Here is a 14,488-nt window from a genome sequence, read left to right as displayed (position 1 = left end):
GCCGCAAATATCGTATGCCACACTGTCAGTCGTTCCGATGAGCGTGGTATAAGCTTTCGTTAAAGCAACTCCCAGCCAAAGGCGGCAGAGAAGTGAAGCTTCACGTTGATGTAGGCCGGGTGGAGGCCGGAGTTGTAGTGAATGGTGAAGTTCATGTAGCGTACGTCCTATGCAACCGTAGAGTTACTGTGGAAAAGGTAGCATTTACAGTATCATTAGACGACGCGCGCTCACTGCGCCATCTCGCTGGTAACACTGAAAACACGATAGTTCCTCCTAGATAGTTATCGCCAGCGGTAAGTGGTAGATATAAATAGCTTGCCGTTTCGACGTTGTAGGAGGTGCTCCTTCGTGGAGCAGTGGCCAACATGTCGCACTCACAATTTAGAGGTCAGACGTTCGATTCCGACCACCTGAGTCTTTTTCGGGATTATTTTTCTTTCTTGCGTTTTGATTATATATATATATATATATATATATATATATATATATATATATATATATATATATATATATATATATATATATATATATATATATATATATATGTACGGTGAAAGACGGCTCCGCCGACACTGGCGGCAAGCTTCAGCTGAGAGTGCCCATATATATGCTATCGTAATGAAATAATTTTACACAAAGCCGGAATTTCCCTGGTGTCTTCTAATGCTAATGTTCCTGGAAGGGGCTTTTATCCCCATATCACAAAGACTTTACCAATGTATTGGCAGAGAGTGTTCCCTTTTGTTGTTTTTTCCTTTGGTACAGAGTATTCACATGGTTAAAATACAATGGCACTCGGCCAACATTGACGCTTAGCTGAGTGGCCAAGACACTCGCCTTTGAACCGTTACGCCCAAGGTGCGAAACCCAATCCCACTAACGTATCTTTATTTTACAATTTCCTTACAGGAGCTTTATTACATTTTTAAACCCCCGAGTATTCAATTCAATAAACATACTTCCATTTCCAAATGATCTCCAAAATGTGTTAGTTGCTTTTGCTGTAGACGGACAACTAGGTAGTGGTGCGAAAAACCTTACTTGAATGTCCTCAGGGTAAGGAATATATGCGATAATGAGCGCACTTAGACGCAAAGGCACTTAATTTGATGAAGAAAACGATCTCCATTCCTTTTTTTTTTGTTTCTGATTTGGTGAGCCTGCTTTCCTTGCCCTCTTCCCCTGTACAAGTAGCCAGCCGTTTAAAGGACTGGCTAACCTCCCTGTCCTTCCGCTTCGTCTTTCCTCCTTTTCTTCCTCCCGAGGTGAAGCTTCCCCTGATACGTTGGCTTTCTCGCAATGTATGTCGAAAATGAGTCGAAAAAGTAGAGGACCTTATCATCTCTGATAAAGCTGCACTTTTGTCTGACGTCACATCGTACAGCGAATGATAATCTGTACGTTTATATTGGAGTCTCCCGAGCTGAAGCTTGGCTGAATCCCGCAGCTTTCCCACAATTAATGTTAAAAAGCCGTTGAAAAAGTTAAGGACCTTACCACCGTTGATAAGGCTCAATTTTTGTCTGAGGTCACAACATGCAAGGAAGGTTATACTGTACGTTTATAGTAGTCTCCCGAGCTTCTCCTGATGCGTTGGTTTTCCCGCAATGCACGTTAAAAAAAAGCAGCCGAAAAAGTTGAGATTTTTACCACCCCTTGTAAAGCTGAACTTTTGTCTGATGTCACACCGTGCAACGAACCATAAACTGCACGCAAAGTTGATCTAAACAGGTCGCGAAAGTTGGAAAGTCGTCCGAAACCTATTGCCACAGAGATCAACAACCGCGTGATGATTGATGCGCGACTAGGTGAGGGGACAAATATTGAAATAAAAAGAAATAATGAAACGTTCTTTTTTTCAATAGTTTTATTTGTTTAAAAAATTACTAGATCACCTAAAGAAAGCTTAAGTTGTTTTTGTGTGTGGTTGAGAACCCTATCTTGTTTGTTTAGTTTCAGAAACGGCGGGCACATGCAGGCAGTCTGGTAATATTAGCCCATGGTTTTGCCTTTTATCATGTGTTCGACGTGTTTTTGGTGCAGCGTATTGCCAGGCTAACGAGGCATCGCGCAATTTTCCGTGGTAGTTTCGTGCGTACCTTCAGTAGTTGATTTATTTTTTATGCACTGTTTACCAGTGTGAACATTTCAGGGCTCAACTTGCTCACATATTGTGTCGAGAGCCGCTCCTGTGACTGCCGACTGCTATCGCTGGCGCACGGCAGGCGTGCCCTGGCCTCTGGTGACGGGGAACACGACACGCTAAGCAACGGGACGCTGTACTCTACGGCTGCCAAAGTTATATTTTCAAAGCTGCTATCTCACTACAGCGGTTTTCGACGATTGGGCAACGTGCGTTTTCAAACTGTTTGCTGTTCTGCTGGTGAACAGTTGTCTTACAATTGCCTCGTCGAAGTTTGTTGTGCATGTTGCAAGTACGTAATTTGGCTAATAAAACAACTTTGCTTCCACAAGCCTTGTTTTCTTTTGTTTTTTTTTCTCTCTCGCATGCAATTAGCGAGACACAATTAAGGCTCAACAAAATTGCGTAATAATAACGGCAGGTAAAAAGTGAGCAGTTAAAAAAATTCCTATTTCGCGCCTTGTAGGGCAAATGCACGACCTCGCAAACGCTTCCGGTTGTGACGTCGTAACCCATTTTTTAATTTTTGTTTGCTCTTATATGCTTCCTCCTCACGTATATGACGACGGTTGCAATGAGCCCTGGACTACTGGATCCACGGGCTTCCAAGAAAGTTACGGCAAAAGTTTACATATAACTTGCTGTGTGTTTATATTAGAGTCTTCAGAGGTGAAGCTTCTCTGATGATTTCGCTTTCCCGCAATGCATGTCAAATATCAGCCGAAAAAGTTGAGGCTTTATCACCCCAGATAAGGCTCAACTTTTGTCTGACGTCACACTGTGCAAGGAAGGTTATACTGTACGTTTGTATTGAAGTCTGCCGAGCTGAAGCTTCCCCTGATACGTTGGATTTCCTGCAATGCTTGCCAAAAAAGCAACTGAAAAAGTTGAGGCTTTATCATCCCTGATAAGGCTCAATTTTTGTCTGACGTCACACCGTGCAACATAAGATGTAGTGTGCGTTTGTATTACAGTCTCCCGAGCTAAAGCTTCCCTTGATGCGTCGCCTTTCCCCCAATGCATGTCAAAAAAGCAGCCTAAAATGTTCTGGCGCTTTTCGCCGCTGATAAGGTTCAATTTTTGTCTGACGTTACACCGTGCAGCGGAGGATAAACTGTACGTTTATATTAAAGTCTCCCGAGCTGAAGCTTCCCCTGACGCGTTGGCTTTCCCGCAACGCATGTTGAAAAAACAGCAGAAAAAAGTAGAGGTTTCATCACCCCCGGTAAGGCTCAACTTTTGTCTGCATCACACCATGCAACAAAGGCTGTTTATATTACAGTCTCCCGAGCTAAAGCTTCCTATGATGCGCCGCCTTTCCCCCAATGCATGTCAAAAAATCAGCCGAAAAAGTTGAGGCTTTATCATCCCTGATGAGGCTCAACTTTTGTCTGACGTCACACAGAGCTAGGAAGGTTATACTGTACGTTTATCTTAGAGTATCCCAAGCTGAATTTTCGCGTGGTCCGTTGGCTTTTCGGCAATGCATGTCAAAGAAAACAGCCGAAAAAGTTGAGGCCCTTATCACTCCTGGTAAGGCTCAACTTTTGCTTGACGTCATACCTTCAACACTAGACCTAGTATTGCATCTTTTCGTTTCGCATATGTTGGAATGAGCTAAAAAAATCTGATGACGTCAGAAAAATGTTCAGGTTTATAGGGCTGATAAGGGACTAAACTTTTGCGACTGCTTTTCTGACAAGCGTTGCGGAAAAGCAAACGCATCAAGAGAAGCTTCATCTCTGTAGGCTTTAATATAAACACACAGTGTGTCCTTCGTTGCAAGTTGTGACGTCAGACAAAAGTCGAGCCTTATCAGGGGTGATAAAACCTCAACTTTTCCGGCTGCCTTTTTTTTTTGACATGCACTGCGGAAAAGCCAACGTATCAGGGGAAGCTTCAGGTTTGGAAAGTCTAATATAAACGTAGAGTATAATATTCCTTGCACGGTGTGACTTCAGACAAAAGTCGAGCCTTATCAGGGCTGATAAGGGCCTTAACTTTTTCGGCTACTTTTTTTTACATGCATTGCGGGAAAGCCCACATATTGAGGGAGCTTCAGCTCGGGAGAGTCTAATATAAACGTACAGTATCACCTTCCTTGCACGGTGTGACGTCAGATAAAAGTTAAGCCTTATCAGGGGTGATAAAAACATCAACTTTTTCGGCTGCTTTTTTTAAATGCATTGGGAGAAAGGCAACGCATCAGGGGAAGCTTCTGCTCGGGAGGCTCCAGCGCGCACAGGAGGTCCGTCTTAGCACGATGTGACGTCACACTAAAGTGTGACGTCACATCGTGCTAAGAGTTTCACAGAGTTTCTCGCAATAAACTTTACGCTTATTAATCTTCTCTAGCCTGAAGTTTGTAACCTTGGGACATCTCCTGCGTATTTACCTGCATTGTATTACTGTTTCTCTTACTGGACTAATAAAGATTGATTGATGGCTTGATTTACTTGCACTACTCGAAAAGGAGACTCTGAGCAGGGCTTCTATATACGTCGATGGCATAGAAGCCGACTCGATAATTAAAGGCGTCTGTCCGTCCTTTTATCTCTCTACCACGTAATACAAATCGCACTGAAGAAACATACATAGAAAATAAAATAAAACTTATAAGCTGCGTTGAGTTTCTAAACTACTTGCTCGCGCTTCAAAGGCGAGTGCCTTACGCACTGGGCTAAAGGCCCAGGCATGCACATCATCGCTATCTCTGAACCTCGTGAATGTGCCATGAAGAAATTCACGCATCAAATAAAAAAATTTGCAACGTTGCACTGAGTTTCGAACCTAGGGACCCACGCTCCAAAGGCGAGTGCCTTACCCACTAGGCTAAAGACTCAGGCTTGCAGGACGTGTGTATCTCTCAACCCTATTAATGAACTAAAAATAAATAGAAGTATAAAGTAAAAGAAAACTTGAAGGCTGTGCTGAGTTTCGAACCTGTTGTGTCACACTTCAATATCGAGTGTCTCAGCCACTGGGCTAAGAAAGCACACTTGCAGAAGTTAGGCTGAGCTTCTTTTAGTGAAGACATTTTACCGTGTAAGACATTTCTGTGCCATAGATTTTCGGTTCAGTAGGGTAGCCCAGTGACCGAAGTCCTAGCTTGATTAACCTGCCCGCTTCTCTCCTTCGTTTATCTCTCTCCCTCCCACGTTAACAAAAGAATAAGACTACTTAGACGAAATTGTTCTACAAGCAAAATATTTAGCCCTTATCTGGGAACCAGGACGAATTTTGCTTCAACTAGAAGATTTTTGTTCTAAGAAATCTTTGCGGATTTCCTCGTGGGTTCATGTTACGAATGTGTGGCTGTCATTTCTCTTTTTCATAAGCCTTCGCCACCTTGAGGGATCCCGAAGAACTCGCTCGCTGTAACTAGGCTCGCCGATAACCACACCGATTAATAAAGTAGCACTTTTAATCTTAGCGCACTGTTCCACGTGAACATTTTGTAATAAAGTTCCGAATGCCCAACTGATCGCTAAATAGAATGCTTCAAATCGGGGTCATGTGTTACCTGCGTGATCAGCACCCAGAATTAGGCTCATTAGAAACATCTTCCTTTTTTGTCACAGAATTGTTCGCCGCTGAGCTAGTGCAAAAAGACTACACTGGAATGGCACAAGGGTACAGAAATAACGACAACAGCAATAAAAATGTCATAATCCTTCAAACACGATTTGAACAGAAGAAAGCGAATAACTTTAATACAATAGGCCACAGTACAATAACATCGCGACCTCATGTAATGACCTAGACGGTACTTCATTTCACGAGCACACTTGCCGTGGGTTTTCCTCATAAGCACCATAACATATCATTGCACTCTTCAGTTTATTATAAAACCATCGCAACGGACACTTTATGGCGAACACAGAATCATCGCTCAATTTAGTTGACTGCATATCTCCATTTGCTTGTGGAATTTACGACACGAACAAAGCCTTGACTATTATCGTTAGGATCATCGTGATAAAAACGTAATGTTATTCGAGCACACCATTCAAAATTACACAACGTCGCTCGGACTGTTAATCGGTTTTAACTTTATTTACCTTTACCGCTAGTAGAGTGGTGTTTCGGCATATTCCGTGGTATCACAGCCAACATCATGTCTCCAACATGACTGCGACTACTAGATTTATCGAATATGACATGATGTGGCTACAGAATCACACCTTTATCACTTCCAACTGCGTGTCAACCAAAGCCCACATCAGATCACGTGACTTTGAGGGCTCACAGCATGGGCATCGGCTGACGCTTTGCAAAGAAGATGGCGCAGAAACGAGGCAAATCCGACCCTTGTTTTGCGAGTACTGTACAAGCAGTTTCTGGCGTGCTCCAGTCCGATTTCAAGTGAAATCTACCACTGTCAGCGCAGTGCTTTATCACGGTGCTCCTTAGTTAATCTCTTTCTTGGGCCTGCGATTCCAAATGTGTGCGTTTGCGCATTCAGCGAAAGCGCAGCAAGGGCATGGAGTTTATCCTAACGATGCTTGAGAAGCGGCTGTATGACATGGTCCCACGTCAATATGTTGACAGGGAAATAGTGGAGCACAACCGACAACGCTGTATAGAAGCAGAACTCGCTGTTAAAACACAAGAAGCCTAAATAATAAAAGCAGCATTCCACGACAAGCACGCCACGTGGTTTACGAGGAACCGCACAGGAAGAAACGGACGACAGTTCCTTGAAACGTTTCCTGTTGGGCTCGGTCTTCACCGAAGCATGACTTTCTATGCGGTAACGTGCACACACTTCGGAGTGAATAGTTGCAATGTCTTCGCATGAGTGTCCATGGCTGCTGTATTCTTCTCTGTTCGACGCGAGAAACGGTTCGCGAGAGGTCCGCGTAAACAGGATTGCGAACGGCTGTTTCAAGGCAAGGGCCACGGCATGCCACTGAAGTCCACCGGTCCACGAAGTCCAGCGCCCGCTTCCAGCAAGCCCATGATGACCGCCATCACCGCCTCGTCGTTTCCTACACTGTTCTCTTAACTTCCGACTGTCAGGCTGTCCCTACTCATGAAGCGGTTCGCCAGATCCAGATCTAGGATAAAGAAGCAGAACGTAAAACTACAGGCAGGATCTCTTACTGAGGTAAGTATACGCGAGTGGGTCACAGTCTTATTTGAGCGAGTAATTGTTGATGCACTTCTTTCAAGTATTTGCTATTGCATATTTCTTGTGCTGTTAGAATTGTTCGTGACCTTTTAACAAACTTGGGTTCCAGGATGTAAGTAAAGCATCGTTCAAAACAATAAGAATTGGAAGAAAACTGTCACCTCTGCGTTGGAAGGAAAAAAAAGTAGCCACCGTGAGAGCTATGCAGACAATGGTGGTATTACACGTCGTCTAAAGAGACTTTGTTCGACATGTCTTTTTTTCAGCCATTACTAATAATACTTCCGAAGGTTTAACGTGCGATCATGAGTGACACCATAGTGATGAGGTCCAGAAATTTCGGCCACCAGTTTTTTTTTAACGAGAACCTAACTCTAAGAACACGGGCTTCAAGCATTTTCGCCTCCACCGAAAATGCAGCCGCCACCACCGGGATTCGATCCCGCGACCTGCGAGTCAGCAGCCGAGTGACTTAGTCATTAGACCAACGTGGCGGGTTTGTTCAGCCATTACCATACGTCTACTCTAGGCTTATTTATTCTCGACATGTTTGTAAATGTTTCAACACTGAAGTGTGATGGCTTAATTGTGAAAGTCACCACAAGTTCTCTTTCTGGCATCATGGTGCACACACCGATGGCGAAACTGTAGTAATCACAGAGTGCGCGTACTAATTTCAGTCGCTTTCCAATATTAAGAACTGATCACAACACCGCATCACAAACTGGTTTCGTTACGACATAGTGAGAAAACCAGCATTATTTGAAGGTCGGTTTTATGGTGTTGTCTTGAAATGTGCTGTCCAAGAAATTATAAGCATTTGTTGTCTTTAACATACTACCCTCCAAAAGTAAAAACATTATTTGGGTAGCCCGGACCAAAGGTTGAGAACACTTCAAATGAATATTCACTCAATAGTTCTTATTTCTTCCCTACCTGAGATAAGAAGATTGTGTTTGACGAAGCACTGCAGGCGATTGAATAGCTTCATACGTTGGTTTTAGACTTCAGCAGAATAAAACGTCATCGTGCACTTCTAAGCAGTCATTACTTATTTTCAACTGCAACACCCCAGTGCATATCATAAAATGTAGGTGTGCTCAGCAACTTTTGCAACACATCTTTTCACAAATTGCAAGTTACCTTGCCCAAAATATTTTGCAAATTATGTCCTAAGTTGTTTTTGAGAGTTGTGACAATGAAGTGTAACCATGCTCAGCACTCAAAGGTGTTTGAAAGAGTTAAAGCGTTTTTCAAAAAGCACTTTCTCCGCTAAGGCTCAAAACTAATGTATTCATGCAGCATAAATTTCGAGATTCAAAGTTATTAGTATTTTCTCTTGTCGACACAGCTGACAGGAATGTTTTTAGTTACTGACATACTAGAAGCTAATCTATAAAAAAGATTTTATGGTGCCCCTATTAAGAGATCCCTGAGGTGACAACGTGGCGTATGCATCCAGCTGAAAGAGCTCGCGCACAGAAGGCTCAAAAGAAATTGGAGTACTGAGATCTAGTTACACCTTAATAAACCATCACGCGAGAAATGTGACACAATGCAGACCCCACTCTCGCCCACTGCACGCAAACTGCGCCGCGTACTCTAATTGCAGATTTGAAACTTAGAAGCAAATACAATACCGTTACTTAGCTCAGCACAGTGTAAATTTATTGTAAATTGAGTGTGAGACACCTCAAGTAAGCTTCATTTTTTTTTTGGCCACGGGGAGCGAAATTATTAGCTGCTGTCAGCGGTAGTCACGCCACGGTGTCCTCGACCTTCTGATGAACAGATTTGTTTTGTAAAGGTAAACAGGTGGTTTGTTAGGAAATGTACGTAATTACTTTCAACTTATCTGCCAAAGACTAGCCGAACTGAAACTCGTAAGTACCGGTGAAGTAAAATGCGTGAAAAGAGCCACTAACGAGGAGAGCTTACCGGCATATCTGCATCACCACCACCGTCACGATCAGCGTTTTCGGCTTACTTTAGTGCAAGTCTGACGAGTGCGATTTCTTTATCTTTCTTGTCCGTTCTCTATAACTTACATAGTCTGTTGCCGTTACCATGTTGTTACCCTTCTTTCAAGTGCCGTGTCATGCCCACCCCTCATGTAATGTCCCTATGGGACCTTTGAGGAATCAATAAATAAATCAATAAATAAAAAACTTCTTCATACGGAGTTGTACGAACAGGCCCAGTTCAGTTCCACATGATGTCGCCTCTTTCTCACTGCGTACTTCCCCTAAATACCTTTCTCAACTTTCTGGTGTTGGGTAGGGCGAGGAGGGGGACACGAGCGACGTCATCCATACCTGCCGTCCCCTCCCCCCCTGCCCTCCATTGTTTGGTAAATTATTCGAGTGTAGGAGGAGAGCGCGTGCAACATGTCTTCATGCAAGCGGCACCTTTACTATAGGCACACAGTTACGTATCCTATCTTACAGCTTACAACAACAATAAAAGAAAGATGATGTACTCATGATAATTGGTGCCCCGCCGCAGTTGTCTAGTGGCTAAGGTACTCGGCTGCTCGCCCGCACGTCGCGGGATCGAATCCCGGTTGCGACGGCTGCCTTGCCGATGAAGGCGGAAGGGCTGTAGAGCCATGTGCTCAGATTTGGGGGCACGTTCAAGAATCCCAGGTGGTCGAAATTTCCGGAGCCCTCCACTATACGTCGTCTCTCAGAATCATATGGTAGTTTTGGGACGTTAAACCCCACATATCTATCATGATGATTTGTATGGCGTGAACTGACAACTAGCACAAGTAGAGAAACAAGAACGAGCGCTGCCATACCAACTAGCTCACGCCGCCACCCTTCTAAGCTATCATGTGCTTGCTAAGTCTTCGTACCCTTCGCTGTCGTCCGCTGGGGCGTCTTCGGGCAAACTGAGCTTGGCGGATGCACACGGCTTGAGGTAGCAGCCGGTGCAGTGGATGACCGAGTATACCAGTGGTCGAAGCTGTGCGCCTTTCAGCGTTGCTGGCCTCCCGTCGCGGTGTCGGCCTCCTCTTTGACGGTACCCTGCGTCTTGCATTTCATCCGACAAAAAAAAAAGGAGGGACGAGCACCGGGACACAGCCTGCTCTGGTGCTGCAGATATTCTCCTTTCAGCGGCAGCATCGCTGCGTGAACCTGGGCAAATGGGTCACGTGTCATGAGAATTTGTGCAGATCACTGAAAGGGTACTCACGAAACATATCTGGCACTCTGGACGCACTCGGACCCAGACTCACCAACATTTTCCTGAGTCCTGAGTCACACGGACTCAAACGTTATCACTCACCCGGACTCACTCAGACTAAGGCTCACGGCTCGATCCGAGTCTGAGTGAGTCGACTCATGAGAAAATTCCATGACCTATGCATACGGCAGAAGGCTAAACATACGTCGAAAAAAAAAAGACAACGTCGTTTTACAGAGCAATAAAATACTTTTAAAAATCGGGAGCACGGGATGTCTTACTTCAAGGCGGTAAGGCGAGTCCGCTGGCCGTAACACCGACACGAGCGACCCCCCGTGTTCACCAACTTTTCTTCACTTGAGCCTATATACTCATCCCCTAATTTTCTGCTTTCTCAATATCAGGCTTTCGTTACTGAAAGCTTATTAGAGAAAAGATTTTTGCTATACATAGAATATAGTATTTTTCATTCCTGGGAGGCGCCATTTTGTATTTTTGCACTATTGATTTCTCAGTCCTGTGTGTAGTGGCATGAGAACAACAAGGTCACGGGACACCAAATTCACGCATTGGATTTCATGCATATGGCTCTATATTGTTGCACGGCGTTAATTTAGTTGGTACCGGCACAAAACGGCAAGGTAATCCGTCTGAATTAGTGTCAACTAGACGCACGCGTAAAATAGTCCGCGATGCCTTGTTTTTCTAGCTGTTCACTGTTGTTCGCAGTATAGTTACAAGAGCTACCTGTAAGTAATCGATAAATTGTGTTCAAATACACTATTATCTAATCGCAGGCCTAATGCCCATCCTAATTTGGTTTTTTGTGTACAGAACGCTGCAAGATTTGTTAATTGCGTACTGCCATCGCAAGGAGGCGCAACCTATTTAAGGAAACGAGCACGTACTCTTTGCATCGATGAGTCTTTCTTCTAACACGGGTCCAACAAAGAGAGCTGCTCTTTGACTTTGGCGATGTCCTTAGAGTGCAAAATGTCAAGCCAACTTTGTCCGAAGATATCTCCTTGGGGTTGCTGAAAGGAGGGATGGAAAATGAACCTTGACGATGGTGAATTCATAAAGCAGCATAGCACCTCATCATGGACATTAGGCACTTTTCCTTACAATGTCAGCGAGGTTTTGTAATAGTTAAGTGACACGAAATTGTATGTGTATGACAGTGTTTTTTATAGGTTCTGGTCATCTGTAAGGACTTGATCGTTTATCTTTTTTTAGAGCACTAGTAACACCTGCTACGTTTTAATGAAACGATACTCACACACTACACACGCGCGCGTACACACACCATCACTGTAACCTTGATTAGCTCATTTCGGGAAAAAGTCAAAGTATTTCAGTATAGCGTGGCACGTATGAAAAAAAAAACAAAAGACGACACAGACGTCAAGAAAGGTAGGCGCTAAACACAAACTCGTGAAAAGAACTTGCTGGTAGCGACGCACTTGGTGGTACAGCTCAGAACGTAAGATCTTGCATATCACCTTTCAGAAGGATTCATTCAATCACCCGGACAGTCGTCTAAGATATGCAAGATCCTGCGTTCTGAGCTGTACCACAGAGGGCGTCTCTACCGGCAAGTTCCTTCCACGACTTTGCGTTTAGCGCCTACCTTTCTTGAGGTCTATGTCGTCTTTTCTTTCTTTTTTTCGTATGTGCCGCGCTAACAGAAGCTATCTCCATGGGTCACCAACTCGCCCGAACCGCAACACTCTTGAGCCAAGACTCGTTTTGCTAGCACTTGTGTGGGACACGAGGGTTGGATTGTTTTTACTCTGACGGGATGGTGGCAATTCTCGTTGGAGAGTAGTGACACTTTGTTACCAACCTTTTGGACAGGAACATCTATCTTATTGCATTCTATTGTTTGTCCCCTTTGATATTCATAATTATTCCTTTCTTCCTCTTAAAACTACGCAGCACGATTGTGCTAATCCATTTATTTCTTACTGTTCATTTTTATTCTTTCCTTTCTATCATTCCCCCTTTTCCCAATCCCAAGAGTAGGATAGCCAACCGAGTCAAAGCTTGCTTAACCTCCCCGCTTTTCTTCTCCGGTTCTCTCTCTCTCTCTTATCTTTCTATAACCTATCGCTTAGAGCGGATTTGCAGACGACCGAATATGACTTCATCTTCTCAATGGTTCCTCTTTACATTTTTCACTCTCACTTTCAGTCACATGTTCCAAACTTGGACATGGAATCACTGATCGCCGCCGCTCTTGTGAATTGTTTTTTACTACATTTTTTAAGAAAAACAAGATAAGAGGATTGCCGCACTATTCCTGTTTTTTTTAACACGAAAGCGTTTTATACCGGGGCCACCCATAGCTGCGTGACGTTTTCCGTCATGGATATGACATTGTGAAATATTTACACACAGTTTGCAAAGAAAAAAAATTGACCCCGTATCTGCATGCAATCCGCAAATTTCGTCGAAAGACGATAGTCTCGCGTGTGGAGAGAGTGAACAAAACATTTATATGATGTTCTGCGCAAGAAAATCGGTGAATGGTATTCCGGAGGCGCTGTGTTAGAGTGCCTCGAGCGTGCAGCGGAGGTGAACGAGCGCGTCAAGTCACGTCGCACATAAGACGTGAGCACCATCTGGCAGTTTTTTTGGAAAACAAAGTGCGTGGCCGTGCGCGCCTGTCTCAGAGGTGATAAGCTGTAGAACGCGAGGCGACGGGTAGGTGCCACCACCCTCCCGTCTTAGCAAAGCGTTGGGAACACTCCCCGTTCCGTGCAAGCGTTGCATGGTAAGCGCAGCGTGATAAGCGCTACGGTCCCTCAAATTACTTATGTATGCGTTTTCTAGTAAGAGATGCATATGCAGAATATATGCGTGTTAATTGTTGGGGTGCCCCAGACAGCCGCAATAATTGCTTTTTAATTGACGATTGCACAAGCATGAACGCTCAACCTTAAGCAACATTGGTGGTCGCTGCGGGTGGGGTCGGCCGTTTCAAGTACCCGATGCCGGTAAGAGTAAACAAACAGACAATTGTACAGACAGACAGACAGACAGACAGACAGACAAACAGACAGACAGGCCAAAATTTTTGCGTCGAAGGTCCCCAAGAAAGACTATCGTCTTTAAAAAACGAGAAGGAAAAGCACCGCAGTGGGGTGCCAAACCAGTTACCTCATGCTTCACAGTGCGCGACGCTAACCACTCAACCACAGAGCGACCCTTCTCCACCATGTTACCGGAGAAACATTTATATACATCATGTAGCGCTGGTGGTCCTCAAAGTTCGGAAACTTCAGCACGTTTAAGTAATCAGTAACGATATGGCACGACGGGCGCACGTCGGGCCGGCGCGCTCCACAGGTCCTCGTGCCATGCCAACCAGGGTGTCGCTGTGAATGCGCCGGCACCGAGGCACACGCCCATGAAGGATCTCCAGTGCCTCCACATAGCGTGGTCAGCGTCGCCAAAGTGCGTTAGGTGTTCTTCAGTGTAATGGCTCACTCCCGCACCCACTTATCTCGGGATTGGGGGTCTTTGTACAGCATGTGCTTCCACCATACATTTGCTCTGGAGTTATAGTAGTTGAAGAGAGCACCAACGTCGATTCAATCGCTACCATGCCAGAGTTTGATTTGTGGGGTTTAACTTCCCAAACCCACCATATGATTATGAGAGACGCCATAGTGGAGGACTCCGGACGTTTCAACCACCTGGGGTTCTTTAACGTGCACCCAAATCTGAGCACACGGGTCTACGACATTTCCGTCTCCGTCGGAAATGCAGCCACCGCAGCCGGGATTTGAACCCGCGACCTGCGGGTCAGCAGCCGAGTACCTTATCCACTAGACCACCGCGGCCTAACACCGCAAGCTCGGTTCAGCTCGCTCGGCGGAGCCATGGGGCCTCTTCTTATCCCTTCCTGGCGCTCCGCCCTTACCACACTTTCGGCACATAATCACTTGCTTGTCCTTTGATTGGACAGCACATTGGGTAGAAAAAAAACGCCACGAGGATCCCGCCTTCGTGCA

Source organism: Rhipicephalus microplus, chromosome 10 (assembly GCF_043290135.1).
Source record: "Rhipicephalus microplus isolate Deutch F79 chromosome 10, USDA_Rmic, whole genome shotgun sequence".
Lineage (NCBI taxonomy): Eukaryota > Metazoa > Arthropoda > Arachnida > Ixodida > Ixodidae > Rhipicephalus > Rhipicephalus microplus.
The sequence above is the reverse complement of the archived record's forward strand: the minus strand, read 5'-3'. Positions refer to the sequence as shown.